Below are 9,534 nucleotides of genomic sequence, written 5' to 3'. Positions count from 1 at the left end.
AATCGTTAAAGGTTCCCCAACTCCTGCTGTTTTGAAAGATCCATTTCCAAAGCAGGAGAGTAAAAGGATAGGTTCTTCCTCGAGTGCCAGTGAAGAACCCATATTGATGATGTCTCATGTACGGATTGCGACTCGATCGCAAGATTATGGTAGTAAGAATCCTGTTGATGGCAAAGAAGCAGAATCTTCTCATTCTAATCCATCAACCTCAGCTCCCGGTTCCGATCCACTACAGATCGAGAAACCTAACCCGGACTTGATAATTAAACCGCCCGCCAAGGGTATACTTCGAAAGTCTACTTTCAATCCACATGCGAGAGCAGCTCAGAATTATAACATTGTTGAGGATTTAGCTGTTTCACCCTTAGCAATGTCGGCTTTGGAGGTGCTGAAATCATGCCCAGCACAACGAAAATTACTCTTGTCGGCTATAGGAGCTGTTGATGTTCAGGACCCGAACCTGATAATCTTTGATCTAGAAAATAGTACACTGCGTCTCCCTCATCAAATGGCTTTCCAGATTCCAGTGATAGTAAAAAACAGGCCTATTCATCGGACTGTAATTGATGAAGGAGCTTCTACGTGTATTATGTCGATTCAGTGTTGGAGATCGCTTGGTTCTCCTTCACTGAACCAATCCCCGACGATTCTTAAGGCCTTTGATGGCCGTGGGTTCCATCCGTTTGGCATTCTACAGGATTTGCCTATAGGGGTTGAAGGAAAAACCGTTAGTCTGGATGTGGAGGTGGTTGATGCCCCTCTAGACTACAACCTTCTTTTGGGTCGCAGTTGGTCTTACGCTATGATAGCGGTTGTGTCATCGGTCTTCAGAGTTATAAAGTTCCCACATAATGGTAAGATCGTGACGATAGACCAGCTGGCTTACTTTTCATCTGACCCAGCCTCTTCAGAGAGTATCCAGCATGTCGGTAAAATGACTATCCCTTACAGGGATGTTGGTGTAGGATTGGTTAAAGATTCCGGTTTACTGGGAACTTTTCCCTTTCCTTCGATCAATGCAGACCCTTCATTCGCATCCATTCATATGATTACTTCAGACACTATTATTTACGATGATCCTTGGATTGTCCCATCTGAATCTGAAATAGACTCCTTCGGTAATGCAATGCCTTTGAGTCCATATGAAATTGCTTATGAGGCCGTGCAGTCTTTTTCTGACTCTAGTTCAACCCAATTCGACCAAATGAATGCGGTCCGTGAGGAATCATTTTTCATGTCAACCTCGGAACGGATAACATTTCCCGAAGTTGTGTCGTCTGACGAACAACTTCGCGAAATCCTAAGTGTAGACGATCTACCATGGGAAGATCTTCATCATAGATCTTCGTTTTTACCTGAGGGTGATGACTTTGAAAATGATTTTTCATCAATTTTTACAGCTGAATATGTCAAGGACGCTCAGAATCCCATGAAACATCCTGATTTAGAGTTGAATTTGGGAAACATTTCCCAAACTATTGCCATCGACATTTCAGTCAAAACCAGAGTCATTGAAAACATTCATATAGGTGCCTCGTGTACAGCTAACGAAATTCAAACATACAAGGTCTTATTTCAAGAATTCCGCGACGTGTTTGCCTGGTCCTATGAGGAAATGCCAGGAATTGATCCCTCCATTGTTGTTCATGAAATCAAGACCTACCCGGACGCTAAACCCGTTCGGCAACGTCTGCGTCAGATACACCTTAGGAAAGCGGCTGCGATTAAAGCAGAAGTCGAGAAACTGTTGAAAGCATGTTTCATTTATCCGATCCCGTTAACGGATTGGGTATCGAATATTGTTCCGGTTAACAAGAAACAAGGAACAATAAGAATATGTATCGACTATAGGGATATAAATCGTGATTGTCCAAAAGACAACTATCCTACACCCTATATCGATAAAATAATTGATGATTGTGCCGGCAGTGAAATATTTTCCTTTATGGACGGTTTTTCCGGTTACAACCAAATCAATATTCTACCTGCCGATCAACCAAAAACGGCTTTCATTTGTCCTTGGGGGACATTTTCTTACTGCAAATTACCTTTTGGACTTAAGAATGCCGGAGCCACTTTCCAACGGGCAATGTCTTACGCGTTTCACGACATCAAGCACATTGTGCAACCGTATCTCGATGATTTGCCTGCTCATTCTTTACATCGAGCTGATCACCTTGTCCATTTACGCGCTATTTTTATGAGGTGTCGGCATTATCGAATTTGGTTGAACCCACACAAATGTGTATTCTGCATAGAAGTGGGACGATTGCAAGGATTTGTCGTTTCAAAAGCCGGTATCCGCGTCGATCCCTCGAAGGTCAAAGCCATCATCAAATTGCCTCCTCCTTCGAGTTTGCGCCAACTCCAAAGTTTGCAGGGGAAAGCAAACTTTTTACGTCGATTCATTCCTAACTACGCCGAGGTTACAAAGGGTTTCACTCAGTTGTTGAAACAAAACGCTCAATTTTCTTGGGATGAGATAGATCAGAAATCTTTTGATGCACTTAAGCACGCGTTGACCCATGCACCGTTGCTGCATCCTCCCAACTACAACCAGGATTACTTTTTGTACCTCGCCGCCTCCCACTCCACCATTGGAATGGTCTTAGTTCAGGAAGATGAATTCGAAATGGAACATGTAATATATTATCTTAGTAGGACGTTAAATCCCACTTGTTATCACAAAACCAGTACTAGGGACTGCAACCAAGCAAGGTCTCATGTAACTGTTTCAGACCATACTTTAGATTAGGAATTAGCCTTCCTAATCAGAGAGGGCTCTCTCATGACTCTTGACAAAATCCTTCAAACACTAGAGGGCTAACTCTTGACACATTTATAAAAATATAGCTGGCTGGACATACATCAAATTGGTCTTCATTGGGCTATGGAGTCTCTCACAGTTAATAAACCAAATCACAGTCATCTCATGGAAGCCAAGGCTCTTTGCATCATCAGATGTTCAAACATAATTTACCTAAATCAAAGCCTGCTGAACATACAGGAAGTCAGAGCATTAAAAAATGAATTCTGAGTGATGTTCTAACATGCTTCACCAAAACCCACAGCTTGTCAAGCACACAGGAAGTCAGAGCATATAATATGAATTCTGAGGGATTGTGCCATAACAAGGCTGTAAAAAGAACATTAAGAAACTAAACCACCATCACATTTGAACAAAAAGATGCATTGAGAATCTTGGGAAGAAAAAACCCTGTTTGCCATTACTGTAACAGTCTTTTCATAAGCTCTAAAAAACTCTGTTTTTGTATATACAGTCCAACCCTTTTTACATTCTAATCTGATCCCTATATAGGCAAGCAAACTAAAACACCTCGAGCTTCCTCCTCCAGCATGAGGGGAGCCTCGAAGGTGGCTATTAACTACTCCTACATGCTTTTAACTACTGCATTAATTACAAACATGCTGAACTAAAATTACACACAATCCTAATCCAACTAAAATACTAATTTCATTCTCCTCGCAGACTTGATGCTTTCTTGGATGCTGGACAGCTGTATGATTTTCATTATGGCTAAGATATGTTAAGGGAGCATTCACCGAGCAAGCTGGTCTCGGATGCTAGCTGTAAGACAACTTATTAATTGATAAAATTAATCACCCTATATCCACGGTCCCCTGTCTTCCATTCCTCTTCATCATTTAAAGACCACACTCCGAGTTCTTTGAACCTTCAATTAACAACGCATAACCACCATATGCTATATGATCTGGATACTTTAAGGACCAACAGGTGTATCAACCGAACATTCTGGTAACTCCACCAATACCCTAGTAGCTCGGTCATAAATTGCCTTTGAGAAAACTTTATGAAAATAAACAAAATATTTTATTTTCCCTTCAAGACCTACACCTGTCACTGTTTAAGTTGTTATGAAACCCATGTATGATCTCCCTGCCTGAGTTTGAGACCTTCTTTTACCATTAACTGACCTCATCATCAAAATTCATTGTTTTTCCACAAAACAGCATTCTACAGCAGTTTCGTAGCGCGCTACGAAACTGCTGTAGATGTCAAAACAGAACCTATATATCTTTGAAGCGTTTTCTGCTTAAATTTATGATCTCTTCAGACATTTGTACAGCTATTAGGAACCTAAATAGTTTTAAGAAGATGAAGCTTGCTTCTATCATTACATATCACAGCCAACTTGATTAGCATCAAACCAATAAAAAGCTTCATAAATCCCAACTGGAACATAAAGTCACTGGAGTATTCCTTGCTGTCTTCAAATCTCCAAATGAGGTGGTCTTTTTCGAAGTACAGATCTTAAAGTTGGAAGAATTCAACACTTGGACATTAAGCTCCTTAGGATTATCAAACCAAACTATCTCACCCTTTGCAATTTGACTGGGTCTACATATATCAACTTCGGCTTGTCTGTCAGAATCAGCTGCATCTTTTTGTTGTAAAGTTTCCGAATTTTCTTAACCAATGAAACCATCACAATGAACTCCCCTGGATCTAGAAATTTCTCCCATTTAGAGTCAAAAGCATCGATAGTATAAAATTTAGCCTTGTGCTCCTTATTCTCTACTGCCACTGATGATGAGGCCAACTCTTTCTCTTTGGGAGGTGCTTCATCATTAGTAGAACCATATCCAGCATGTGAAAGAAACCACCCAGCATCTTCAGCTTCATCTTCCTTGTCAACAGTTAATGGTGGGGCTAACTTTGGAGCCAGCATACCCCTAACATTATCCCAGTCAACTCTCTTGAAGAAAGGATGACTCTTGAGAGAAGCATACCCTTCAGGGCCAGAAGCCAATCTTTTAGATGGGTCCATATCCAGCAAACAATCAATAAGGTGCCATGCTTCATAAGAAAAATATTCAGGAAATTTGAAACCTTTATCCATGATCCTTTGGAATGTGAGCCACTCACTGCCATCTTTAAAAGGTGATATGTCAGACAGCATCTGATACAAAGTGCAACTCAGTGCCCATAGATCGTTTCCAGTTTGTTTGAGTTTTCCATCCTCATACCATTTAGCGCAGCTAAGGCCTTCGACTTACTGTATACAAAATAGCCCTTTCCAACTCTAAAAATCATCTTCACCTGAAACTGTAATATGAATTTAAATAAAAAGAATCATAACTGGCGCAGAAAGGAAAACATTTAAAGAGTATATTCCGGTCACCACTATTTGGCAAAGTGCTCCAGTTTCTCTGATATAAATTGCACAGCCTCTGACTATTCGTGCAGCACCATGGCATTCAACTGCTGGATGTATGAATTCTCCCAGCAACAAGGTATTGTAAGTAACAGAGGAAATATAGTTCTTCATGGGCAAACTTATATTCTGCTTCTTGAGACTCTGTTTTTTTTTTAGGCCATGAAGAACTTGGTTAATTTAATTCTCAAATTTCAGAGCTGTGATATGAACCGGTGAATTAAGTAAAGCCGAGGATCCATCTGTTTCTTCTGGAAGCAACCTAGATCTTCTCTGTAATATATTATGAACAAATGAACTCCCTTTCTGAGAAAACACATCAGATAAAGTATTTACTGCTTGGAAGATATCATGAGGTTAGGCACGAGTTGCAAACGAACCGCCAGATGGAGATTCACTGATTTTGTTGTCTGCTACTTGAATTCTCCGCCATCCAATTGTCTCGATTCTGTAGGCTCCGGAGAAATAAATTGTAGGCCCGTTCTTATGCGCCCCTTAACATCATTCACGGTCATGAGGATTCGATTTAGCATGATACCGAGGACGTGGACGTATATAGATCAGCCAAAAGGCTAAATCCAACTCCTTCAGCGCCATCTGTATTATGATTCACGTCGGTGCCAAACCAATGACCTAAAATTTCGTTCTTGTTTAAAAGTGCATGATGTCCACATTAAATTACATTTAACTTTTATCCTAAGATTGCTCAGATAGTTTACGAGGATAGAACGGAAGTCTTGAACGAAAAGAACCCTGTTCGGATGGCGCAGGTGTATATAGTAACATTTTCATACCTTTCGAAGAACTTTTAACCTTGCTACTTGGTCTGCCAATGACAATTCACCACGAACCAATCCCATCAACGAGAAAAGATCAATGCTCTCGATGTTTACTAAATCTCCATTTATTTCTATCAGGGATTTTCCTGAAGGCACCATGCGCTAACTGGTAATAATTTCATCTTTGATTAACTGATTAAGCTTCATCCGAGACAAAACGAAACCAAATTTGGAAAATTTTGGTTTATTTCTCGCACAGAATGCAATGGACCAGAAACCAGAACAATCCTCTGAGCTGTTTGATGTCCTAGATCTTTCAGTTCCCATATATCTTTTTCTGTGCAGCAGTGACTTTACAAAGTGTAAGGTATCCATTGGAAAAAGACCGAGCACAATATATAGGAAAAACATTTAACCTTGGGTACCATATTTTGCAGTGAAACAGAAACAAGGAATTCAAGAGTTCCAAGGCTTTGTCTTTTAAGAAAAGTAGCGCATCTTTGGAAACATCTTCCAATGCAACGACAAAACGGTCAAACCTCTGCTTTAGACAATCTTCCTTAGAGGTCACTTATGACCGAAAAATCAATCATCCTCAGATTGAAAAGCCGAAGTATCCTTATCTTTATCCTTGAACAAGGTGTGAATATGAACTTTATCATAAATATTTCTCAAATCTTTCAATCCATTGTGGCGCCCTGTTTTGTGAAAGAAGTTACAGATTGTGAAAAGACAATCCCAAATATCAAACACTCTATGTTTTATGGAATTTAATAGATTCTTTGTCTGGAGGATTCAACACAAAATCTCCTGCAGGTCTCCCACATTAGCATGTACATCTTTCACAATCACCCATGAACCAGACTTCAAAGATAACTCCCTTAATGTACTTGATGCCAAACCCACAATAGCTGCATCATCATAGGGTGCCTCCTTGGACACACTGTCACTGCCCTCATCAACATCCCTGGAGGGAAGCAAAACTCTATACAATAGGCATGCTAGGATTTAGACCTTCGCTGAAAACTTGAACCAATTCCCAATTTCGTAGCACGCTACGAAACCACGCAAACAGGTAGCGCTACGAAACTGCTAAACAGAATCCAGGCGCTGCGAAAACACCCGGTCTTTAAGCTAGACTAAAAAAATTTTGACAATAGCATTTTCAGTGATAACACCACTGAGCTAAAATATTCGCATGTGGAGAAATTGGCCCTGGCAGCTGTGCAGGCTGTCCAGCGTTTTCGTCATTACATTCTTCTCCGTAAAACTACAGTGATTTCAAATTGTAACCCTATGATCTATATTTTGACAAAACAATTGCTAGGGGGCAAGTACTCCAAATGGATTGTTATCCTGCAGGAGTTCGATTTGGAGTTTGAGAAGTCCAAGTCTAAGAAATCCTTAGTTTTTGCAGAATTGATGTGTGACTTCCCGCGTGCTGACACGGAAACTGTGGCAGAGGAACCCATTGCGGACGAATCTCTGTTTCTTATCAGCACTTTAGATCCGTGGTATGGGGATATAATCGTCTATCTCCAAACCCAATCCTTTCGGCCCGAAGCTTCAAAGTCGGAACGCCGGAAAATTCGATTCCAGTCCCAACAATACAGAATTATTGGAGATGCTCTTTATCGTCGTGGGGTGGACTTGGTTTTTCGTCATTGCTTAACTCATGAAGAGGCAGAAAGGGTTTTGAATGACTGTCATTCTGGAGCATGTGGCGGTCATATGTCTGGGTATGCCATAGTTCAAAAGGTGTTGCGTGCTGGCTATTTCTGGCCGTCCATGTTTAAAGATTGTATCATTGCGGTCCGAAAATGCCACAACTGCCAAGTGTTTGATCGCAAGATGCGCGCACCACCTGCTCCTCTCCACCCTATAATTGCCGTTGGTCCTTTTGCTAAATGGGGTATCGATTTTATTACTTGTAACCCTCACTCGGCCGGGGGGCATGCGTATATCATCCTTGCGGTTGATTATTTTACTAAATGGGCCGAGGCGATGCCTACATTCGAGGCAAGCGGCAAAACAGCAGCGATTTTCGTATTCAATCATATTATTGCTAGGTTTGGTGTCCCACAAGCGATAATCACTGACCATGGGCGCCATTTTCGAAACATTATGATGACAGAACTTACAATCTAGCTTGGTTTACGCCATGATAGTTCTACTCCTTATTATCCTCAAGCAAACGGTTTGGTTGAATCCATCAACAAAGTTCTAGTTATCATGATCCGACGAATCATTGGTATTAATCGGTCGAATTGGCACAGCATGTTATTCTCAGCGCTTTGGGCGTATCGAACCTCAGTAAAAACATCAATAGGGTTCATTCCTTTCCAACTAGTTTATGGTTTGGAAGCAGTGTTGCCCATTGAATGCGAAATCCCATCACTTCAAATGGCTGTCGAATTACTCCCAGCTACTTCCGAAGAGGAGAAGCGTCTGTTATACTTAGCTAAATTAGATGAGACTCGATGTGATGCTGCTTTGGCAATCGAGACTCACGCAAAAAGGATGAAAGATCAGTATGATCGTAACGTGACCCCTCGTAATTTTTCGGAAGGAGACTTAGTGCTATTATATGATCAAGCTAACGATAAATTAGGTGCTGGAAAATTCGTTCCCATGTGGCATGGGCCCTACATTGTCAAGCGAAAGCTGGCAAAAGGGGCCTATGAGCTGGTAGATTTTGATGGGGACTCTTTGGGTAAGCCCAGAAATGGACTTTACCTAAAGAGGTATTATGCTTAAATGGTGGGTATGGAGATTTTAGTTAGGTTAATTTTCTTTTTAGCTGGTATGTTTGCTTAGTTTAGGCTGTGTGCTTAGTTTAAAGAGTGTGTTTTTGTCGTTATTCTGGCTTATCTTGGTTTTACTCTTGATATTGCAGATGTCGACGCCTCTCCAAACGTACATTGGATTTGCTGATGGTGCTTGTCGTAGTACACGGAATATCTCTTCCGCAGCTTGGGTTATCTATTCGCCCTCTGACGAGTTAGTTTCTATGCATGGGGTGAGCCTCGGTCAAACAACAAACAACATTGCAGAATACAGTGCAGTGATTGAATTATTATCTGAATCTATTTCATTTGGATTCGGAGTTTGATAGTGAGGTTAGATTCTGAACTCGTTGTATTACAACTTAATAGAGTCTATGCCATTAGAAATCCAGTGTTATTAAGATTGTTTTTGAGGGTGCGTCTCTTGGAACGTGAATTTGATTACATCGAATATCAGCATATTCCAAGGTCTTTAAATACATTAGCAGATGCAATGGCGTCTCTAATGTTAAATAGACATTGGTAACAATCATAAATGTAAATTTATAAACATTTCATCACACATGTTTAACAAAATAAGCTGGTAATAATGATATATATATAGATAGGAGTGTGTCAAAAATATACATCGTCTTCGATCATAGGTTGAAAAACACCTTATGATCGGCAAAAATGATAAGTACAAAAAACCAAAAATGTCATATGTGTCTACAAAAGTGACTAGCCAATCACTGGTGGTGCTCTCTATACGAGACCACTGCCCGCGCTACC

At 40.7% G+C, this 9,534-nt stretch overlaps 1 pseudogene; it reads right to left on the bottom strand.

The window, feature by feature from the left end:
- Positions 1-4,352: 4,352 nt before the first annotated feature.
- Positions 4,353-6,136, bottom strand: LOC149165347 (3-phosphoinositide-dependent protein kinase 2 pseudogene; annotated as a pseudogene).
- Between the last annotated feature and the right edge of the window lie 3,398 nt (positions 6,137-9,534).

The sequence above is a fragment of the Pinus tabuliformis genome, chromosome 5_1, assembly GCF_031772625.1.
Source record: "Pinus tabuliformis cultivar Carrire ecotype Pingquan chromosome 5_1, CPIR1, whole genome shotgun sequence".
Classification (NCBI taxonomy): Eukaryota; Viridiplantae; Streptophyta; class Pinopsida; order Pinales; family Pinaceae; genus Pinus; species Pinus tabuliformis.
The sequence above is the reverse complement of the archived record's forward strand: the minus strand, read 5'-3'. Positions and strand labels throughout refer to the sequence as shown.